This window comes from Panthera pardus, unplaced genomic scaffold, assembly GCF_024362965.1.
Source record: "Panthera pardus isolate Hobbes unplaced genomic scaffold, ASM2436296v1 HiC_scaffold_16, whole genome shotgun sequence".
Lineage (NCBI taxonomy): Eukaryota > Metazoa > Chordata > Mammalia > Carnivora > Felidae > Panthera > Panthera pardus.
In genome coordinates, this window is record NW_026526721.1 from 79223958 (window position 1) to 79247409 (window position 23452).

The window sequence follows — 23452 nt, forward strand, 5'->3', positions numbered from 1 at the left end:
CTTGCACTGTCCTTGATTCTCCTGAGAACACTGAGAGGTAGTCTTTTAACAGAAATTACCATTTTAGAGAACAAGAAACTGAGACCCACAGAAGTTAGTCAGTTGTGGAACTTTAACTGGAACCCAGATCATCAGATTTCACATCAAAGTCTCTTTCAGTTCTACCTAACTTTAATTTCACCAACATTTCCTAAGTGAGCATTGTGTTGGGCACAAGTCTAAGAAGACAAAAATGAAGCACTCTTCTCCTTGAGAAACATCTAGCCTATGGAAGAAAGACAGAAATTGAGGCAGGGCTGTGGGGCGGAGGTAAGTGCATGGGTCCTCGGAGTCTGGTGTAGAAAACTGTTGTAGAGAGTCAAGACTGAAAAGAGCGGGAGGGCCTTGTTTCTCCGTTCTCACTGCCACCAAGTCTTAACATGCTTTCCCAAAGCGTGGCTTTTATTAATGTCAGAATTCATCTTTCTCCGTCTCATTTTCTTCTGAGCATTTTGCTGGCATTTTAGCGCCAGGGCCTCCAAAGGATGAGGGTGTTCTCGGCAACTTAATGTTTACACATTGAAAGTTGCCGGACTAAGTAATTGTTAAGATTTCGGAAATCTTGTCTGGTGGTATTGAGCACGCATCATTATCTCCAGTCCACCCTCTTGGCCGCAGAGAGGAAATGGTTATAACTGCTGGCAGATAAGCCCAACGCTAGGTAGGCTGGGCCTTGCTGACTACGGTACTATGGAAACTGGTCCGGATACAGGGCTGGCACCTGGAGATATCATCTGCCAGTTTATTACCCACAGTGCCCAGAGGGTTGAGGTGAACTTGGGCTTAGTTAAGTAGGCATCAAGCTCTATTAGGTGTGCAGTTCCTGCCAGGGATGGTCTTAGGTTCTGACATACAGACTGCGGATGTTACTGGAGGCTGTGTGCTCTCGGAGAGCATGAGGCTGGGTGACCTGACTGTTCCTGGTAGAACCTGTCAGGTACAAGAAGGTACAAAACCCAGGTCCAGGCAAAGCCCCAGCCTGCAGACTGAGCTAGCCTGGTGATCGTGGCTGGGAAGAGAGCTGAGACTCGTGGGGATCTTCCTGCACTGGATGTTGGGTATTACTGGATGGTACCTCGAGACGGCTGGGTTATATCTTGTTCTAATTGAGACTGGATGAAAAATTCGGAGACCGAACCCGCCCAAGGAGGGTGCCAATGCCTCAGAGTGACGTCAGAGTGGGAGGTAGGACACAGCATCTGAGAAGAAGCCATGTAGTTTTGCTTGGCTCAGAATCAGAACATTTGGGGCCCAGTCCTGACTCAGGGACTCTCTTCTGCCTGACCTAAAGCTAGTTTTAGCACCTTTCTGGGCCTTTGTTTCCTCAGCAGTTTGTGTGCTACCTGGGATCAGGGTCCCCTATTGTATTCATATTTGTTTCCCCATCATCTAGCATGATGGCATCTCTTTCATAAAAGACTTTCATTGAGCTGTGTGCTGTGTGAATGAGTGAATAGAGTGAGCTGAGTGTGAAGAATTACATTAGTGGTTTCAGGGAAGAGGGGCCTATCAGAACCATGGTCCTCACCCTGGATGCCTAGATTCTGATGTCTACCCCCAGGCCATTTTTCAAAATCCAGTGGTTCAAATAATAGTATACTCCCCAAAGTTCCTAACAGCCTGTGATTCTCAGAAGAAAAAAAAAAATTTTGAGGTTTATTTTTTTTTCCTTAGCATTCACTAGCCAAACATGTTATAAGAAACAAAAAATTGGGGCGCCTGGGTGACTCAGTCAGTTAAGCGTCCGACTTCAGCTCAGGTCATGATCTCGTGGTCCGTGGGTTCGAGCCCCGCCTCGGGCTCTGTGCTGACAGCTCAGAGCCTGGAGCCTGTTTCAGATTCTGTGTCTCCCTCTTTCTCTGACCCTCCCCTGTTCATACTCTCTCTCTCTCTGTCTCAAAAATAAATAAATGTTAAAAAAAAAAACAAAAAACAAAAAATTAATGTCCTCTAGTTCCAGAAGAATCCCAAAGGCAGTCCATCTACCAGGAAAACTCCTGGGTGGCCTCACAGAGACAGCAAAGTAACAAGGAAACCCTTGACATTTGCAAATGCTATAAAACACCAACAAACAAGATAAGCACACTAAGACCAAGGGGGCAGAGGTAGATTAAAGATTTACAGATCTACCTAATTTGGGTCAATGTGCTCAGAAAGGGTGATGTTTTGTTATTGTGAAAACAAGTGTCTCCCAGAATAAAAAGTCTTCTCCAAGAGCGAGTGGGCCACTCTCACTTTTGCTAGAAGGTCCTAAAGATGAGGGCAGCATAAATTTTAGGCCAAACATTCAGAATTGTGAATTAGGGGACTGACTGCACTTAAAAGACTTCACCTAGGGCTTTTCAGTGTCTTCAGCTGTGCTTGTGAGACAGATATAGACAGATAGATAGATACATAGATAGATAAACAGATATCAAACTAATATATACACATTTATATAATTTGGAAGATAAAGAAAAAAATCAAGGGAGGAAAAAAGCATCTGTAATCCTATTACCCAAAGCAGCCAAAATGTTTTCTGTGTATTGTATACTCTTGTTTATATCTAGTCTATTTTTTATGAAGAGTATTTTTAAACATAGTTGTTAATCTACCATATATATATATAAAACTTCTTTTCACTTTACCTGTTACCATAGGTGTTTTTCAATTCTATTTTTTTTTTAAATTAGTCATATTATACTTGATCATTCTCCATCCAACACCTTTTCCCTCAACCCAGTGATGATGGAACCTCACTTTTTTTGTTGTTAGACATAACACTTAGACACATATATTCATTCAAAGATTTTTTTGCCCTATATGTTTGAGTTTCTTCCCTGTACATTGTATGCGCCTCAAAGATAGGTTCCTAGAAGTACTGACTCAAAGGCATGACTGTGTTTGTGATTCTTGAGCCATGTGACCAAACAGATCACTGAAAGAGTCATGCTAACCAAAATGTAGTATGACAGGATTCAATTATTTAAATGTCAGCCTCCATAGTGAACAGAAGGATTGGTTCAAAGATTTTACAAGCACTTGGCAGAGACGTTGATAGATGTGGGAAAAGACAGAAAAAAGGAAGAGACACTTAAGATTCAAGTACAGCATGGGAACTAGACATCGTTGGTAACTGACAATTGGTTAGAAATTAATGAGGCCTTCCCGAATACACATCAAAGTAATAGCGGCTTTTGGTTTACCAAAGTGGATACTGCAGCAAAGTAAGTGATTCAGGGTGGACTGGGTTGGTGGGAAGCAACTCTACCGCTAATTTTGGGGGGTGGTCTTTGCAAACCATTTCCCTCTCTGGATCTTTCTCAACTGTAGAACTAATAGGTTGAAGGCTGAGGAGAGTTTAGATTATAGTGTCAAATCCAGACGATGAAGACAAATTCACAGAGTCATGGGGTCCGGTAAGCTATTTGTCTCTAAACACCCAGAGTTACAACTCTGATGAGACCCACGGTTCCATCAGAGTTGTACAATGAAATAGCAGACATTCTAGGAAGCTCTCGGGACTCCCCCAACCTCAATTATGAAGCCTTAAGATCTGTATGTCCCATATGGACTGATGGCAAAGATTTTTCTGGGCCTTGTCTCCACAGAGAATCTCCTCAGAGAAATGTTGAATCAGCAGCTTGATGAGGTGGCTTGAATCATCTACTGCTATAATGACATTTGGCCCTTTGGTGCCTCCTTAGTGTTCTCCTGACCATTCTCTATCTAAATGATGGCATATAGAAATTAGCTAAATTGCTTTCAATTTAGGAAACTAAAAGAATAAATGCAGGTTCTCTCATGTTCTGGACTCTATTTTGGGGGCATTGTTGAGTGAAAGGCAGGATCTCTTCAGATTTCAAGAGAAGCCTGGGTCACCTTTTGGAGGATCCTAGTATGGGAAAATGAGATAGAGAGATGGTTTTATATATATATATATATATATATATATATATATATATATATATATAATTTGTGTTGTTGTTTTTTTTTAATTTTTTTAACGTTTTTATTCATTTTTGAGACAGAGAGATACAGAGCATGAATGGGGGAGGGTCAGAGAGAGGGAGACACAGAATCTGAAACAGGCTCCGGGCTCTGAGCTGTCAGCACAGGGGCCCGATGCGGGGCTCGAACTCACGGACCGTGAGATCGTGACCTGAGCCGAAGTCGGCGCTCAACCGACTGAGCCACCCAGGCGCCCCTAATTTGTGTTTTTTAACAGAAAAATTGAGAATATAATATGGAGAACAACCCTGTACCCAATTTCACCCATTATTAACATTTCATCTTAGTATGGTACACTTGTAACAATGGAGGAAACAATATTCACACAATATTATTAACTAACATCCATCACGTGCTCAGATTTGTTTAGATTTACCTTCTCTCTTTTTCTGTTCAATACTTGTTGACATGAAGTTATCGTGTCTCCTTAGACTTCTCCTGGCTGTGGCAACTTGTCAGACTTTGTTTTTGATAACCTTGACGGTTTTGAGGAGTACTGGGCAAGCATTTTGTAGGATGCCCTTCTACTGGAATGTGTCTGATGTTTTCCTCATAAATAGACTGGGAAATGGGAGCGAGACCACAGAGGTAAAGAACCATTTTCCCACCTTCTGTCAAAGGTTCATACAGTCAACATGGTTTATCATTGTTGATGCTGACCTTGATGTCCTGGCTGATGTAGTGTTCGTCTGGTCTCTCCATGTAAAATCACCTCCCCCACCCCCTTCCCATACCACATTCTTTGGAAGGAAGTCACTATGCCCAGCTTATACTTAAGGAGAAAGGAATTATATTCTCCCTCCTTGAGGATAGAGTATCTACATAAATTATTTGGAATTCTGCCAGGGAAACTGGGCTCTTCTCTTCCATTTATTAATTTTCCCCATATTTATTTATATCCGTGTGAACTTTGGGTACTTATTTTATACTTTGGGTTATAATCTAATATGACTCTACCTTGTTGCTCAAATTTTCCAGCTTTGGCCATTGGGAGCACTTCAGTAGCTCCAGTGGCTCTGAAATATCCCCCATCAATGTAGAGACTTTTTGTTTGTCTTGATTTCCCTCCTTCTCCTTCCCCTTCTTCTCCTTCTTTTAGCAAATCTTTATTTTATGGTACAATCTGAGCACTAGGTGTGATCATTGCTACTGTGGCATCATTGCTTCTAGGCCAAATATATTTAACACTTGATATTGTAAATACCAACATGCATGCAATCACGATGCAACTGCACTATCCTTAAGACAATTCTAGACTTAGTAACAATATGAAGTCACGGCACTGTGGGAGATTATGAGGCTCCTACCCTGCGTCCTGCAGTGAGACCTGCACGCAAAGCTTGTGCAGGACAGTCTTCTTTCCATCCTGTCAGTGTGCCCCTAAGACTGAACAGAACCTCCGTGGAGAGCACATCAAATGTCCAAATCTTCAGCGTTCTCTCAAAGTAAGGCCACAGCAAATGGCTCTTTTGCAGGGCTGTCCACCCTATATTCGCTTTCCATGATAAGCTATGGGAAAAACAACAACAACAACAACAACAGTGGATTTAGAACCAGGGCATCAAGGTTCAAGATCTGGCTCTGTCAGCCATTCAGTGTATGTGGAAAATGCCTTCTGTCTGGGCCTCAGTTTCCATTTATGTAACACCGGTAGCATTGGATTAATTTGTTGCTAAGGACCCTTTCAGTTCTAGCATATTGTAACCCAGTAGTTTGACATTGAAAGACTCTAATGGGCTCCATGTCTGCTCATCCATGGGCAATAATATTGCAGAAAGTCTAAGCCAAAGGAGAAATGGTGGTAATGGGGAGCTCACTGCTAATAAGTAGGAGCTGCTTTATCACTTCCTGAGGATGCTGAAGTCTGTTAAAGACCCTATTTCATCTAGACAATCAGGCCTGAGAAACTTTAGACCTTTCTTTTTAAAGAATGGAGATCAAAAAAGTATAGGAAATACTGAGTGAAAGTATGTCTTTTATTGCCTTCAAGTTTGTTCTGGAAGATCAAGGCTTTTTTTTTTTTTTTTTTTTTTGTAAGGGCAAACTCCTCATCTGTTATTTCCTCTCACTTCAAATAATTACCTTTAAGGCAGTGATAGCTGAGCTACCTCTAAGTTTCTTACCAGGAATCTCTCTCTAGGTTTTTTTTTTCCTTCCTTCTTGTGTGTGGGGTGTGTGTGTGTGTGTGTGTGTGTGTGTGTGTGTGAATGTTATGACATATTTTTCACATCCACATGGAGCCCAGTGGCTTAAAGACTGCCCAGTTTACAAGTGTCATCTCCTTCCTATCATTGACTGGGACAGTTTCCAAAAACAAACAGAAGGAAAAAAAAAAAAAGAACTACAGTACTGAAAATACACTTGAGAATTGTCACAGCTGATTATGAATGCTGGAGATCAAAGGTACAAGGTCTCAGAACCTGTCTCCTCCAACTCAACTTTAAAAATCTTCAATTGGTTTTTGAACCCACTCAGCATAACCCCAGACTTTGGTCTACAATTGGTTAAAAATTGATAGAGGGGAGGATTCTAGGACTGCCTTCTTTACTTAGAAGTTTAAATTTTAACCCCTTCCCCCACGCCAGGTACACACATAGATATAGCTCCTCTTCCGTTCCCCCATCTTAAAGTCATGTAAATATGTATCTGGATATAAAGGTATAGAATTTAGAAGAGATAGCTACCATGCAAATCACCCGGTTATTTCTTCACACGGTTGAGGAAACTGAGTCCTGACAAGTGGTTTTGCTCCAGGTTCTAGAACAGAGTTCCGGGCAGCACTGTAATTAGAAACCCAGGGTTTTTTGGCAACGAATCCAGGTTGTTGTTGTTTTTTTTCTTCCTACCTCGCACCATGCCCCTGAGGAGGTAACGTGTTTTTGTGTGTGCGTCTGTATGTACATATGTTACACAGTCACAGACATGTAGAAAACATGCACCAAGCATCTGTAGTCTGACCTCAGGGAACAGTTTAATGACTCGAATTTCAGGCAGCTGAAAGGTTTCTGCGGGTGGAGGTTGAAATAAACAAGAAAAGCCACTGTGGAGATGTGAATGGAAAAGTACCGAAAGCACTCCCTCCCTCCGCACATTCTTCCACTCTCCAGCTCTGCCTGCCATCAAGCCGGGCTCCAGATAGGCTTCTGCATAGCCAGGTGTACAGAGGGTGGTGTGGAGAAGAAGGAAAAAAAAAAAAAAAATGCAGGCACAACACGCAAATCAAGTTTTTCCACTTCTGGCCTTAGGTAGTAAAGACAGCTCAGCCGCAGGCAGGGTGGGCCAGCTACCCAGAGTTTACAAACACTCAAGTGCTTTCCTCTCTTCATCCCTTCCTGGTCCAGCTGCTGCTTTCCTTCATGCTAAAGTTTCATAGGAAGTGAAAACCCTGCTATTCAAAACAGTGATCCAGTGCAATCCAGTGCAATAAACAAATGATTAGGTGCCCCGCCCCACCATCACTTCTCTATTTTAAGCTCCCGATATTTATTTCCATTTTAAATAAGTGAGAAAAGTGTGGAAAATCAGTGTTGTTGGGGGGGGGGGGACTCTGAGCTAGGCTGAAAAGGTTTCTAAAGAAAAAAAAATCTCAGAATAAAACAGGCTGAAAGCAGGCAGCATATGGATCAAAATTAAACGTTGACACTTCTTTTTCAGAAGGTAGTAGCTGGAAATCATCTTCTGGTTTTTTTTTTAATGTCTCAAAACTTTCTACTCAATTTCTCTAAAATATACCAAGAAAACTCCTTTCTTTCTCCAAGAATACACGGAGCTCGTTTACAATAGGTCTAAATGAAGAATTTGAAAGAAAAGGAATAGGTAAAATGTTATGCATCAGGTGGAGAGTATCTCCCACACCCACCAGAAGTCACCTAGAATAGCACAGCACCAGAGACAAACGTAACCAAACCCAATGCCCATCAAAATGCAGTATCGTCAGGACTTGGATTTCGTTCTGAGAAACAATTTACAGATTATAAGGAGCCCAAAGCAGTCTTGCTTTCCTCAATTCTGCCAGAAAACAGGATACTCTCCTCCAAAGCCTGGTAGTCAGATCACCCTCATTCTCCTGAAATGATGCAGGACCCTCAAAGGAATACCCATTTTCAGTTTTGTCCTGGCGTCATGCATGCCTCTGGTGAGGGCCACCTCCCCTCTTCAAAGAGTGAAACCTGGGGGGAGGTGAGTGATTGATCTGCAACGTTCCCTCCAGTTCTAAAATCTCTAATTCTGAGATGTGAAACCTTAGAGACCTACCAAGGTGTCAGAAGTTCCTGACAGGTGAAATCAACTTCCTGTTTGGAGCCTCCTTAAAAAGAGGACAAGAAGGTGTTTATTCCAAGGATAGCTTTCTTTTCAGCTATGACTGAATTGTGGGGAACTGGATGCAAAATCTGTTCGTTAATTAAATGTAATATTAGGACCAGGCTATTTGATTTGTAACAAACCTTATATTTACGCAGCAGTTGTGTTTAGGAACCTATTACTATGCCCATCCCCTGGGCAAAGGGCCTGACCTGGTCTTCTGAGTATTAATAGCCAGGGACAATTAAATGATAAGACTGGTGGATACTTGGTCCCTCCAAGTCGACAGGAATCACTCATAAGACCCCAGACATGGAATCTCTCCTTAGAGCTTCTTAAGGATGATTTAAAAGAATTTGAATACATTCTTTCTTTAATCCTATATAACATAGCACTGCTGGAGTGAGGGAGCCCACACAGTGATGCCAACTGGCTACTGATGGGGAGAGATCAAGAATGCGGGAAAGAAGGACATTCTGGAAGAAATTCAACTGGTATAAAATCTGACAGTTACGCTCCCAGGAATTGAAAAGAGATTGAGGAGTGGGTGCACAATTTTCCTCATTGTTCACTCAGTAGAGAGAAAGGGATCTATCCGAACATAGTCTCTATCTTTAGAATATTTTCAATATTTTTTTTTCTTTTAATGGTGTCCTTCCGATCAATTTCTTTCAGTGTAAACACTGATTTGGCAAAAAAACAAAGCCAAAAACAAACCAAAACAAACAAACAGAAAAACAAAACAGTCGTAGAAATGTGGGACTCTGGCACTTGGTCCCAGAAATAATGTGCTGAAAAGGTTCGAGGTCCCTTGTGGTGGGGTTAACTATCTATAAACCAGGCCTGGTAAGTTTTCCCTGTAAGGGCTCCCTGCAAAGAATTAAAAAGGGCTGAGGTACAAGAAGGGTGAATTCCTTCCCAGCCCCCATTTTGGCTGGTTCTATAGCCAGTGGGAGCAGATTTCCCTCTGCTCTGCAGCGCCCCCATGGGGCTAAGATTGGAGTGGCAAAGAGAACGCAGCAGGGACAAACGGTGTTTAAGGTTTGGGTTGGTCAGGGGCGCTGGCAGGGGACCAGTGACACAGGATGGCAACTTTGATTAGAAAAGCCATGAAAAATCATACAAGTAATGTCCATCATAGGATCAGTAATAGGGCAGAGGCGTACATCTCACATTCCAAACCATACAGATACACCTGGGAAACCCTGAAACTCTTGCTGCTCGTAAAGATAGAAAAAATATAACACATATAAATGCACAGAGAAAATCACTTCAGCAAAATCGGGGTATCATTTTGAATCCAGTGGAATTCATTTAAAACTCTGAAAAGGAAGGGGAAGGAGACAATAAAAAAGCAGATAGTCCGCCTTCTGGCAGAATGAATCTGCACTTGACAGTCTTTGGGGGTAAAATGTTCATTTCAACAACAGTGACAGGATTAGGCCTATGTATATTTTTCAAAAATCCTTTACAAGACAGGCTCTTCTGCAGAGGCTGCAGTAATCCATCTGTCAATAAGTATTAAAATATTCAGATTTCATAGAAACAGATACTTACATAGAAACAGATACCAACCCCTTTGGACCTCTCCTGGTTCTAAAATTCCCAACACAGCCTTTTAAAGGTGGTGGTGGGGCGGGGGTGCATTGACAACAGCATTTTCAGCAATAGATCTGAACTTCCCGTGGACTTTTCCTGGGAAAAGGAACCCAAATATCCCAGGAAACAGCCCGCAATCTTTCAGAGCTCTGCTCACTGCTCCATTATAAACTCAAATTTGAGGTTGGGAGAGGTAGATTATTTTGGGACATATCTTTTTTGGAAATTAACATGTGCAGAAATTTTGTGGAACCTTTAAGAACTCATCTGTAATTTAATGAGTCGCCTGAAGGACTCTCCTAGCCAAGGCTCAGAACAGCCTGACCTTTGAAAGCTGCTTCTGGTCCAAACATTTTGGGTTAATTCTTGAGGAATCTGAAATATTATTTTCCCCTCACACCCTTCTTTTAAGAGAGAGACATAAAAGAAACAAGAGTCTCCCTCATTCGGGGATGAGTAGGAGGGGAAAAAACCCCAACCAACATTTAAATAGGGAAACTGGCAGTTCTGAATAAACAAACCAAGGCCCACAGTGAAATGATTCTGCACTGCATTTGCCTTTAAAAAGAAAGGAAAAAAGAAAGAAAGAAAGAAAGATTTCCCCCTTCTCCTCCTCCTCCCAACTAGGCTCGAAAGCTAAGACTGTGCTGCGTGCAGAGCGCTGTAGTTGTAGCACAGTCTGTTCTAAATACACGCAGTATCTGTGATACTGGCACCGCAGGCCTTTAGAATTCCCTCCGGCTGATCTCTTAAACACAGACAGAAGAGATTTTTTACAACGACCTTGAAACGAGCCGGGGCGGGGGGGGGGGGGGGGGGGGGGGGTTGCGGGGGATCAAGACCTTAAGAAAAAGGAAAACACAAACCTGTATTTGGTTCACATAATTTTGTAGGACACATGCATACACATACCCAAATACACACACGTTCCTTTCAACAAGAAATTTCCTAACAGTCAACAATAACAGAAAGAGTAAACCCACCACTTGCTGTCCTGGAAAGAAACAAACCAAACCAAAACAAATCCTTTGAACATGTCCCTCAAGCGCTGGAGTGCCTCCTCTCAGTAAAAGTCCAAGGGAAAGAAGAAAATTGCAGCCTCCCCCCCGCCCCGCGCCCGCCCCCCAAAAAGTGGGGGTTGGGTTTGTTACATGCGATCAAAGATTTAAGCTGCTTTCAATAGTATCAATATTAAAATAACACATCTTCTTTAAAACGCATGAGAGATTAGATGGGGAAAAAAATCACACACACACACACACACACACACACACACACACACACACACCAAAATCAAACCGATGCGGGATCCTACTATTTACGTAACACCACAAACTTGAAAAAGGCAAAAATCAGAAGCAAAAAAATCCGAAAATCGTCAAAATACAACAACCAAAAAATCCCAAGCCACCACATCAAGGAAACAAAACAAAACAAAACCAAAAAAAATCCGACCCAAATAAAATAAAGCAAATGAACCCACCGAAAACTGCTTGGCAAATATTTTTCTCGTGGTGCCTAATATTCTAGCTGGAAAGAGCTGTGGTGTTTATTGTTTTTTTCTCTTACTCGCCTCTAAAGCTACTATACAGAACAGACTTTTTCCAACGGGTCGAACCTCTCGCTCCCTTTTGTGTATTTAGCTCGAGGAGCCGAGTTTAAGGGTAAGAGACGAGGAATTAGCCCCAGACCCCGGGAAAGCAAAGCGCACTCCCCCTCTTATGTCACCGAATAGCAAATTAGTTCTCAGAATTCCAGAGGCCGAGCTTTGCTACAGCGAAGACGCCGACGTCACAGAGGGGGCGCCCACGTGACGCTGGCGGAGCAGGCTGTACCAACGCGCAGGGTCCGGGGAGGGAGGGACGCCGTCTGGCCCCTCCAGCCTCCAACAGGAACCCCCAAATCTGAGACGTCCAGACGCTGAAGAATTCGAAATCTTCCTGGAACTGGAAAAATACTGTGGCTTTGAGGGCTTTCCATGGGCCAGGAGAGGCAAAAGTCCCGGAGAGCTGACACCGAGTCCTCCCCTGCCACGTAGCAGTGGTAAAGTCCGCAGCTCAAATTCCGAGAATTGAGCTCTGTTGATTCTTAGAACTGGGGTTCTTAGAAGTGGTGATGCAAGAAGTTTCTAGGAAAGGCCGGACACCAGGTGATTATTGCTGTTGCTGCTGCCGCTGCTGCTGCTGCCGCCGCCGCCGCTGGTGCCGCTGGTGCCGCTGCCGCCGCCGCTGCTCATGATCATTATTTTACCTTTTAATTCTTTTTTTTTCCGCTCTTGCCAAATGCTTTGGCTCCAAGTTTCCTATGTGTATCTATTGATATAAATGTATATATTTATTTATTCTAGCTGTCAGGTGTTAAAATAAATGCCGAAGATTAGTCCCACGTCTCTCCCACTCTAGGATATAGATTTTTATATATTTATTATTTTATTCTTGTTGTCTTTGAGTGAATCGGCCGGTTTGGGGAGGCTTTTGCCACCCTCCCTGGTGTTGTTTTGGTTTTGGAAAAGGAGGTGGAGGAGAGGAAGGAGGGGAATTAGGGGGCGGCCGGAGCCGAGAGGACGAGACAGTGTTTTGGGGGGGTGCTCCGGGCAAGTCTGGGGGCTGTCTGGCCCCAGACGACGGAGAGGACGCGCGCTCGCGCTCTCGCTCTTTCTGCTGCTGCTTGCGTACGGCTTGTGATCTCGCTGGATTCGGGCGGCTGTGTTTTTTCCCTCTTCTCTAGCTTGCAAACTGCCTTCCTCGCTCCCTCGCTCCTGCCTCCCCTTCCCTCCCTCCCTCCTCCTCTCCCTCGCCTCTCCTTCCTTCTCCGCTCCCGTCCTTCTGGGTGACTCCGGGAGACGGGGAGGGAGGCTGCCCGCTCGCTCGCCCCGCTGGCTCCCTTCCATCGGCCTCGCTCCTCTAGATTCCCTGCCTCCGAGCCGAGATTTGGGAGGAAAAATGCAAGCGAACTCCTCGGGTTTTGTTTTTCTCTCCCCCCACCTCCCCATAAACCCAGTTGAAGTATCGTTTCTACTATTTCCTTTTAGAGCCGCGATCTTCCTAACGAGATCCGAGTGTTTTGGTGTCCCCTTACCCTGTGTTTTGGGGGAGGTTTAGCTTGCCTGGGGGCGGGGATGTTGAATACTTTGAAAATTATTCTTTCATGTTGCAGTCGAGGGAGTCAGGAACCCCGCTCACTCCCTCTCCCCATCCCGAGGAGAGCGGCTGGTGGCGGGACAGGGATTTGGGGGGTGGGTGGCAAAGGGGTGCGCGTTTGCACCTGCGGTGCCGTTTAGCGTGCGGGGACTGCGGGAACCTTCACCGGACGGCCCAGACGAGCGGGAAGGTGGCGGGATTTCTGGCGGTCGCGGTGTTTGTGTTTTGGGCGCTGCGTGACTCGGTGTTAGCTCCCAATGGCTGTTCCCCGCCTCTCCTAAATTTTGTCTTATTTTTTCCCATCGTGCGAGCTTTGTAAAAAGACAACTGCCAGCCGGAGAGTAGCCGACATCAGGCTTCAGATTCTCGAGGTCCTTGCACTGGGCGAGGGGAAAAACAAACAGCCCCAGCCCGCGTTCTTACGTGCAAGACCCGGGAGGAGAGAAGGGCACTCTGTGGCTCTGGGTGGGGGGCCTGGCGCGGGAGAAGGGGGCGCGGGCGCGAAAGGGAGATCTTTGTGAGTGATTTTGCAAAAACGGATTGCGAGGTTGGTTGGATTTGCAACCTGTGGCTCTCCTGGAGGGAGTAGGAATGGGGGAAGGCGGCGGCGGCGGCGGCCCGGGGCGGGAGCGGGTGGGGAGTTGGAGCCTCGAAAATCGGCTGGGCTCTTGGGCAGCGGGAGCTAGGGGCCACCCCGCTGCGGGATGTAGTGACCGTGGTCAGTGTCTTGAGAACTGTGGATTGCGTTGCCTTTATGATGCTGTGTTATTGGAACTCTGGCGAAAAATGGAACTAGTGTTACAATAATGAGTTTTAAAACTCTCCCATGGAAAACAAAAACACAACCCAATAGATTTTAAAAAGGAAGAAAGAAAGAAAGAAAGAAAGAAAGAAAGAAAGAAAGAAAGAGAGAGAAGAAAAGACCTTTCTATAGGGTGCCCCTTTTTGCAATGGTTAAGACTTGGTGGTGAGGGTCCAGACTGCTGAACAGGGAGAAAAACCCCAAACAGGATACCGAAAGTCCAGAGCTGTTACTGGGTCCCTCACAGATGATCACAGAAAGCTGGACATCCCCATCACCACCACCACCAGCTACAGGAAACTAATTTAATTTTTTAATGGATTTTTTTTCCATTCAGGTTATAGTTTCCAGGAGGAAAATCTTGTCACTCTTTACTTTTTCTAAGTGTCAATACATGCATTTTTTTTTCTGTCAAAAAAAAAAAAAAAAAAGTGGAGCAGGACAGAGGGAACCAGGGAAAGGGCTGTTTAGAAATACAGTTTGTGGCTCTGAGCGATGCCACTGGCTTCCTCTACAGAGACTGTCAGTTTCCCTTTTTCTTTGCAAGGTGTGTGTGGTTTTAATAAATAACTTTAAAAAATAAGAAGGGGGCCTGCAAGATCTGTCAGGAGACAGGTATCTATTTTGCTCACTATTTACTACCAAGAGCCTTTGGCACTGGAACAGAACCTCGTAAATCTGCAGCCCAAGTTGAAGTTCATCTGGCCCTAGTCCACACGCTATTCCTGGAGGTAGCAAACATGAGCTCAAAGGAATGAGGTGAAATCACATTCTTGCTTTAAAATATATACCTTTTTTTTCTTTTTAAGGAGAAAGGATATTGTCTCAGAGGGGAGGAGGAAATGGAAAGAGTGTGCCAGAAGATGGGCATTCCCTTGCTACATGGCTGCAGTTGAGTCCTCAGGCTGAAATAGAAACCTGTAGATGGGAAATATTTCCCCCTCCCCCCACTTATAAATAGAAGTTTCCAATATCCTATTTGGAAGACTCTCCAATACTGCAGGCCCAAGCACTGGCTGGTTTTAAGGGTCTGTTGATAGTGACAATAAGGCCAGAAGCTGTTGGTAAACGGGGCAGCTTGAAGGAGAAGGAAGCCAGAAGAGGGAATTCTCCAATTGGCCTTTTCGTCTGTGCTGTTCTGAAGGGTTTTACCCCATGCTTTCTTGAAAAGACTCTCCAATTTATTCTGGGTTTGGTGGACAGGAATGGGACTCAAAACTCTTAAGCTGTCGTTTGCTGAGCCCTGAAGAGTTCCAGTTATTGGTTGAGTAAAAGGGTAGCCAGGACTAGATGTCAAAATCCTTCCTTCCCTCTCTCCCCTGCCCGGTAGCCACACTCACAACCCACTTTATTGTGAAAAACTTAGAGATTTGGAGGTGGTGGTGCGGCAGCGCCACCCCTCGGTGGGTGAAACTCTATTTGCGAAAGTCAAATATTTGAAAAACATTGTGAAATGACCTTATGAGGATTTTTTTCTTTAGAAAAAGGAGATAAAACTACCTTTAAAAACAAAAAGGACTTTGTAGTAGATCTCTCAAATGGGGAGGAAAAGAGTTGCTTTCCAGCTAGGATAGTGTCATAACAGGCAAAGAAGTTCCGAGTGTGTGTGTGTGTGTGTGTGTGTGTGTGTGTGTGTACGCGCGCCCGCGGAGGGTCGCCTAGTTGGCTTTTAGGTGGGTTCTCCAGACGGAGGTAGCCTCCTTCCCCCTTGGACTTGACTTCTCAGAGCACCTGAATTCTGTTGCCAGTCTGACACTGACAGAAGGAGGAATGTGTTGGTGTAAAAACAAACCAGTGATTGGAAGTCCTGCAGTTTTGCTGGCGGTGATGGTGGTGGTGTATATGGGGGCTGGGCTGGGGGACGCAGGTTTGTGGACGGCGTGGGGGCAATGGTAGGCCAGTCTAGCAGGGTTTGGAGCTCTCTGGGAGTTGAAATAGTGTGGCGCGTGCCGGTTTCCTGCACTGCGCAACAAGTGGGAATGCCGCCGCAGTGATCCGGCCGAGGGTGCCGTGTTGTGGTGAAGCTGGCCCTTTTCTCTTCTTCCCACTCACTGGAAGCCAGGAATGGCTCTTCCCAGTCCTCCCAGCCTCCCAGCCTCCCAGCCTGTGACCAGCAGCCCCACCAAAAGACCATAATTCGGTGGGGTCTTTGGCCGAGAGCTGTAAGCCTGGGTGGAGCCCTGTCCTTGGCCTCCAGGGCCCCTTTTCTCCGTGGGGATCAGGAGTTGATTCCCGGGTCAACCAGTATTTGGCAAGAAACTCTGCTAATACCTTCGAGTTCCACTCTGCTTTTTGAAGACAAGCGCTCCCTTTCCTCCCTTCTAATATATTCAGCCCTTCCGGCTGGAAAAAAGTCACCGTATAATTTGTGAACGCAGCTCCAGATACCGTGTTGTGGCTGCTAGAGGAGTGCGCATCGGGAAGAACGGAATTACATCCAGTAAATTAAACGTTTTGCAGAGTTGCTTACAGAGGCAACCTCCTCCCCCTAACAGATCATAAAAGAAAGAAAGAAAAGGAAAGAAAGAAAGAAAAAAAAAAAAGAAAAGAAAAGCCGGGGACAGTCGGTTGTGGAAGGCTGCGGAGGCGCGGTAATTTTCGAACGTACTGAGTCTGCCACCTAGTGGTAGATCGTAGCCGAGTTCCCCGTCTGGGGCGGCGGGCAGCCCCTGTCACCTTCGGGTCTCCCAAGTATCCCCATCAGGTACTAGGACTGACAGAGGAGGAGACCATCCAGTGAGGATGACATCCGGCCTCCAAAGTTTTGGTAAGATGGATGGAGATTAGGAATCCTCCAGATGCTTGTCCTGTCCACGGTCCCCCAGCGAGGGGCATCAGCCTCCACTAAGAGAACCTTAAGATAACCCGTATTGAATACACTATCTCTCTGTCTCCGTGGCTTCTCCCTGGGTGAAGTGTGGGGGGTGGCGGGAAGCCTTGGGGACTCTAGGACATAAAGCTCTTGACAACTGAGGAAACAGGCCTCATGAGGGTGGTCTGTTACCGGTGAGTTAGTACCCTAACTGGGACAGATTTTTTACTTTCTGAATTCCAGGTCAGTGACTTAAATAAAGTCAAAGACGAGTTTATCTCTGCTCCTTTGGAGTACCTAAGAGAAAGCAGCAGCAGTGAGATCCATGGTTTTAATGTCTCAGGTCAGCGTAGCTGGAAACAGTTACCCAGGTGCCTTGGAAGAGTTTCAGAAAGTATGGCATAAGATTTTCAGTGACAGGTACGGACAGCCTAATGTACTGATGAGGGTGGCGGTCTCAGATCTTGAGGAGGGTGCTTGTGTTAGCGGGTGATTAGGTCCCAGTCCCTAGACTTGCAGAGATGTACCTCGCTTCGCCCCAGGCTCGCATTTGGATACTGAAATAACTGTCTTCCCCTTCCTTCCACGCTGCTTAGTGACTTGACCAGAAATCAGTTATGGAGGGGGGTGAGGAAGATGGCAGGGGGGTCATATGGACAAGCAGGGGGTAATCCCTGTAGAATTTTGGCCACAATAGTTTCTTCTTAAGCAAAGTTTTATTTTCTTGGAGCTGAAAACTTAAGATGGCAAAGCGCGCGTACGGGTGCCGGCGACCCCTAGCGACGGCCGCCGGCGACGCACACCCGCGGGAGGTGCTGCCGTCTCCACCTCCCTGGTCCTAGGAAATCGAGTTCAGCCTCTCCCACTGCGGGAACTGTCGGAGGCCGCGTCGGAGAAACGCGCCTCTGTTCGGGTTGGAAACGAATCTGGGGATGTGTTTGAAGAGCGGTCAAGTTTGACTCATCGCTTTCCAAGGACAGTTAGTGCCTTCCATCTTCATTAAGGTGAATAAAGACCTTGGCTGACTTCTGTCCAGATCGGATTTTTAAAGGCATTGTTTGCTTGGGGACATCATGCCGCTCCCCTCCCCCGGCAGCCTTTTTGCAAAGGCAGAGCCCAGTCCAGCCTGGATGACCGAGATATCTCTGCTTAGGGACGTAGTTTGTTGGCATTGTCTGCCGGCTCTTTCTGGAAGGCTGTCGCGAGCTGGGCGCATGGGGAGCGTCCCTTCTGCAGCTCCTCTTCAGATCTTGATGATAAAACACATCCCTCTATTTTATTGCATTTCCTAGAAGCTTGCAGGCTTCAAAGAGCGCTGTTGGCAGGAAACGTGATAGAAATAAAGTCAGGACATAATGTCCCCGAACACCTCGGTCATCCAAAGCGCCTGCCGAGGCTACCGCGTTATCAAATTCGCTTTCATTTATTGTCTACTCCACTCTCCCGCCCCCCAGTCAAGAGAGCGAACAGTGTTTCTCCCTTAAAACGAAAACAAGCGCGCGGTTTAACCCCACCCCCTATCGCTGGACCACTGTGGCTAAACTGGAGCAGCCAGTTAGCTGAGAAGCTGCGCGGAAAGGGAGCGCTTGGGCAAGAGCCCTGATGCTGGTTTCACTACGGCAGCTCCAGCTTTAATTAAAATTCCTCGTCCCCCCCCCCCCCCCCCAAACAGTGCATTGCACTTCCAGATTCTCCTTTGGATTTCTCAGAGAGTTATTGGTGTTATTAGATTACCAATAATCCAAAGGCCGGCCGGGATAGAGAAAGGTGGGGGTGGGGTGGGGATGTGAAAGGCATTCTCCAAATCTGGAGCCTGTGTCTAAAGTAGGTCAATGGGAAGGAGAGGCGGGGCTACATGGATATTGTCGGTTTCTAGCCTTGATGGAGGGCTCTCTCTAGTGTCAAGCAGCGGTAAAACATGATTAGGTTTTAGCTCCCGGAACCACGGGACTCCTAATTTCCAATAAGTGCATGTACTTAATTTTAACTTCCCTTCCTAGATACTCACCCCACTCCATATTAAATTTCAACCTTCGCTTTCACCTTTATTCCACCGGGCGAAGGGATGAGAAAGCCTCCAAGTAAGATTTTATGAGGCGGACGAGGCCCAGTCTTTACCTACCGCCCAGACCCCGCCTCCGCCGCTGATGGGATGCGCGACGCAGTGAGAGACCACCCGCGGGTTTTAGGAGAGGACTATGGCCTCAGGGGCTACGTCTTTCGTGCCCCTCGCCCCGGAAAATTACTCTTGGAGCCCACTACTAAGACCACTTAGGAGAGGGCGCCCAGGGGTTATAATTCCGAGGAAGGCCATGAGAAAGCTAGGCAATCCAGGAGCGCGCCCATGCGCGCGCTGGGGTCAGCGCCCCGGTCCCTGCGCAATCCTAACCGCGTCTCTACGTGTTTCGGAGAAATCGGATTCCGAAATCCCGAAACCTAGCCAGGTTTGGCCTGGCAGCTCCTATTCTAAAGACTTTGGGCGGAAACCGAGCTGAGTAGGGTTCCCCTACTTGCCAACGTAGGCGGAAGGGGCTTTCGGTTTGGTTTTGCTCCAGGTAGGCTGGTGCGCACTGGCTGGAGACCCTCAGTCCTAGGGACTCCCATCTTTCTACTTTGACGCCTGGCCTATAACCAGCCCCTTAAGGGGAGTGGGGGGGTGGAGCAAGCAAAAAGAGAGAAAGGGAAAAAAAAAAAAAAAAAAAAGAGAGAGAAATAAATAAATAAATGACGCACCAGGCAAACAAACACCAGAATTAGGCAATTCTAAGTCCTGAAATGAGTTTCGGATTGGACCCGAATTCCTGGGTTCTGGACCGGCTCTGCTACTCACTTGTGCGACTTTCCCCATGTATAAAATTTTTGTGGGGGAAGGGTTGGACCGCGTGAACTCAGAATCCTGGATCGGGCGCCGCGAGGGATTTAGGGGAAAGTGTGCCTATTCCCCGCGAGCCTCCCTGGGCGGCCCCCCCTCCCCGGGTGAATCCCCGGCGGCCCTCGCGCCGCAGGCAGCGATCCTGGCGGCCGTCGGGGGCCGGCAGCTTCCTGGAAAGTTACTTCTCGTTGGAGCCGGCGATAGGCAGAGAGTGTTCTGTGAAATCCGCTGAGCTGAGATCGACTACGTTCCGGGAATGAGAGGGCTGTGCCATTCCCCTCACTGCCCACTGCCTTGACGGCGTAACAGGAAAAAAAAAAAAAAAAAAAAAAGGCACACACAATGTTAGCTACCTAAGTGTACGAAACGTTTTATTTGAATGTAACCAAATTAAAGGTTGCCACGATCTCACCACGGGGCCTCAGACGCGCCTGCGGGGGCTTCGAGGCAGATGGGCCGCGGCGCCCACAGAACGCCCGGGGGTGGGCGGTCCCTGGCGGGCAGGTACGGTAAGGTCGGGGTGGGCGCATCTGCCCGGGCTTGCTGTGGCGCGCAGGGCTCCGGTTTGTGCCCGTGTGAGCCTGTGAGAGGAAGCGCAGTGCCCGCCGAGCGGGAGAGACAGGGAAAGGGTGGATGGGGGCTTTCGTGTTGGCTCACTCTCTCTCTCTTAACCTGGCTCTCGTTCTTTTCTGCCCTCCTCTCTTGTCTCTCTGCCTTCTCCTTCGGCTGCCTTCTCTTCCCTCTCTGCCTTTTGTACAGGGAGAGGGTCCCTCGTTTTTCTTCTCCAGCTCCTCTAAAAGATCTGCCTTCTCCTCAAGGTGCCGAATTGAAAATCCCGAGGGAAAAGGCAGAGGAGAGAAAGTGTGTGGGTGGAAAGACAATATTTAGGTCTCACTTCGTGGTTACTGCGGCTGGGGCGGGGTAGGGGTGGGGGGAGCCCACGTCTGGGCCCTTGCAGTTGTCAGTTTCCCTTTGACAGCCCTGTTCTTTTGGCGGTTGTTTCTGTGTAATGAGTATTGTGTGTGGCGTCCATGGGATTCCGGCTGAAGCTTAGTAAGACAGAGTTTGTCCAGGACTTTGCTGGAGATTAGCTTTCAGTCTTGGGCAAGGCTTATCCCATGAAGCGTCGGTGGCCTCCCCAGTAAATCAGGGCTGTTATAAAGATCACATACGATGATGGATGGGGAAGGCCTGAGTGGTCTGTAGGAAACAAAGCAGCTGCTAGGGGTCCTTCCACACTTGTGGCAAATAGAGGGAGGCATTGCTTCCCACATCCACCGTAACACGCACTCACTAGCTGTGAGGCCCCCTAAGATAGACCCAGCTGAAGAAGAGGTGGGCTTAATAAGGATGTGAGCCTCAGTGTATGTGCGTTTGTTTTTGACCAAGCCAGGCAGAGGTTTAGAATGAAAAGTGCCCAGCCCCAGGGCCTGGCTGACAGACCCACCCCCACCCCCACCCCACCCGCAGGGGGCAGGAGGTGGGAACGTGTTGTTTGTTTGCTTCGATCTGCATATGGAGTGAGTCATTGCCACTTGTCAAGGTGAAATGGCAGATCTGGGCTTCCTGTGGTTCCAAAAATCTGTGAGTGGAAATCCACAAGCGAGCTGGTGGTTGAAGCTGGCTAAAGGAGAGCCTTAGATATTCCAGAAGTGTTCAGGGATGTTTTGCACCGGGGGAAGAGAAGACGGTTTGTAAATGAACCTCTCACGTGTCTCCACTGTTCTTTTTCAACAGAGACAATCATTGAACTTTGGTTAGGACAGTTCAGTGTATTTTTCATTGCCCGTCTTGAGTTAGGATGGGGAGAGGAGGAAATAGGTTCTTTCCTCTCCTTCTTTTCCTCTCCCTTCCCCCACTCCCTTCCCTTATCCTCACTCACTCACATGCACACACTAACCTTGAAGCCGATGGGATTGAGTGACTGGCACTTGGGACCACAGAGAAATGTCAGAGTGTTTGGTTACAGACTCAAGGAAACCTCTCATTTTAGAGTGCTCATTTGGTAAGATTCAGCAGCCTGGAATGGGGGCAAAGTGTTTGTGTGGGGGAAGGAACTTAAGAATGAGATTCACCCACATTAGGGTGCTGTCTTGCATGTTCTACAGCACGTAGGCTGATTTGGAAAAGGGACAGGAACTTGAGCCAGAAGACCTAGGGCCGGGCCACTAACCATCTACGTGGCCCAACATGACCTCCCTGGCCTCAGGCCCCTTTACCCGGAAAATAGCTCTAAAGGGCTATGATTTTGAAAGGGGGGGGGGAGCTGAAAAGGATTCAGATACTGTTTTATTTTGCAGCCCACATGTGATCATAAATAAGAGTCCTACACCTGTGCTTTAAAATTATTTTGTTTCAGAGAAACCAGTTTGGAGCGGGTACATATTCCATGAGTCCTCCCTGGCCAGTTCTCAGTCAAAGCACACAATTAAATCTTTCACCAGCAGAGGGAGCACAAGCTTGGAAGTTTGTAGTACTATGGTCTCAGACCCAGGAGGGAAAGAAGAAACTTTGAAAAAGACGAAGATTCTCAAGGAAAGCATAGCTAAGCCATCTCGGGGTGTATTCTGCAGATCCTGTGGTTATTAAGTGTTTCTTAATACCTTTTTTGTCCTAAGCAAACCACTTGAACTCCTGGGCCTCAGTTTTGTCAGCAGCGAAATGGGGATAAACGATATTGACCCAGTAGACGTTGAGAAATCATTTTAAGACTTGAAAGATAATATTTTAGCAGGTTTTGAAAACTGTCCACATCTTTAAGGCCCCCCTGAAGGATCATTCTCATTGATATTGAAAGAACCACTTTTCTTGTATTTTTCTTTCCCATAAACTCGGGCGGCGGGGGGGGCGGGCTTTGGTTGGTATACATTTTTTACTTTGAGACAGGAACGGTGTGTGTATATGTACGTGTATTTAATGTGTGCAATTGCGTTCCCGGTAGTCAGGATAAAAACGTTATTATTGCATAGCTTTGGGTGCCTTTGTTTCCGCAAGCGCAGACCTGGAAAAATGTTTGCTGGCTTGTGGTAAAACCGCTCCAGCTGGCAGGCTGCAGCTATCAAAGTAGAACCAAATACGTGTGTCCTAAAATAAGACTGTAGTGGACAATCTAACATTCATGAAATCAATTTCTCTTTGCTTTTTTCTCTTCCCTGCAGATTTTAAGCAACATTTTGGACTGTGAATCAAGGCATTGGGTAAGTAAATCTAATTATATGCTTTAAAACTTTGTGGACAAACTGTTTCTTTTGAAATTTGCCAATGCATGTGTTGCTGTGAACTTGGCCACTTTTCATTAGATGAGATAAAGAATAGCCAGTTCCCTTCTGCATCGTTCCCAGGCCTCACCCACTCACCCCCGTGTTAGACTGTCTTCACCGTCGTGTGATCATTCACACCCTCTCTCATTTCTTGGTTCGGATCCAATGTAGCCACCTACTATGCTCCAGCAGCACGCTGGGTGCTTGAAGTACATTCAGACAATTCTAAAGCCTAAAAGAGGAGAGAACAGATGGTGGCTGGGATAAGGAAATGAGATTCGGACAAGAATAGCTGTGATTTTTGAGAACCTACTATAGCCCAGGCACATATCTCTAAATTTTACAAACACATAGGTATTACTTCCCCCCGTTTGGGGAAACCAAAGCCCAGAAACAATAAACAGTCTGCCCCATGTCACACAGCTAGCAAAAGGTAAAGCTGGCTTGCTAACCTTCCAAGTGTGGTTTCTCTCCCCTGTCACACACTTACTGCCTCTCAGTGCCCGGCCGAGTATTTGGTATGTGGGAAAAGCGCTCCACAGATATTCATTCACGTCCGCTTTCCCCGAAAGGCTTTTTTCTAGTCCCACTTGTTAGATAAACATGATTTTTCTCATCTTACAGATGCCCAGAGAT

At 46.5% G+C, this 23452-nt stretch overlaps 1 protein-coding gene across 4 annotated transcripts in view; it reads left to right on the plus strand.

Annotated features, from left to right (window-relative positions):
- The window catches only part of BCL6 (BCL6 transcription repressor), a 52061-nt gene that overhangs the window by 16432 nt on the left and 12177 nt on the right, over positions 1-23452 (plus strand). Inside the window, exons 1-2 of one of the 4 annotated variants that reach the window (XM_019463479.2) lie at positions 11972-12079; positions 22715-22753. The gene's annotated coding sequence lies outside the window, so the exon portion shown is untranslated. Of the gene's footprint in view, positions 1-11971; positions 12080-19536; positions 20061-20490; positions 21562-22714; positions 22754-23452 lie in introns of those variants that run through there. The other 3 variants (XM_019463481.2, XM_019463480.2, XM_053903550.1) reach the window with 3 other exon arrangements.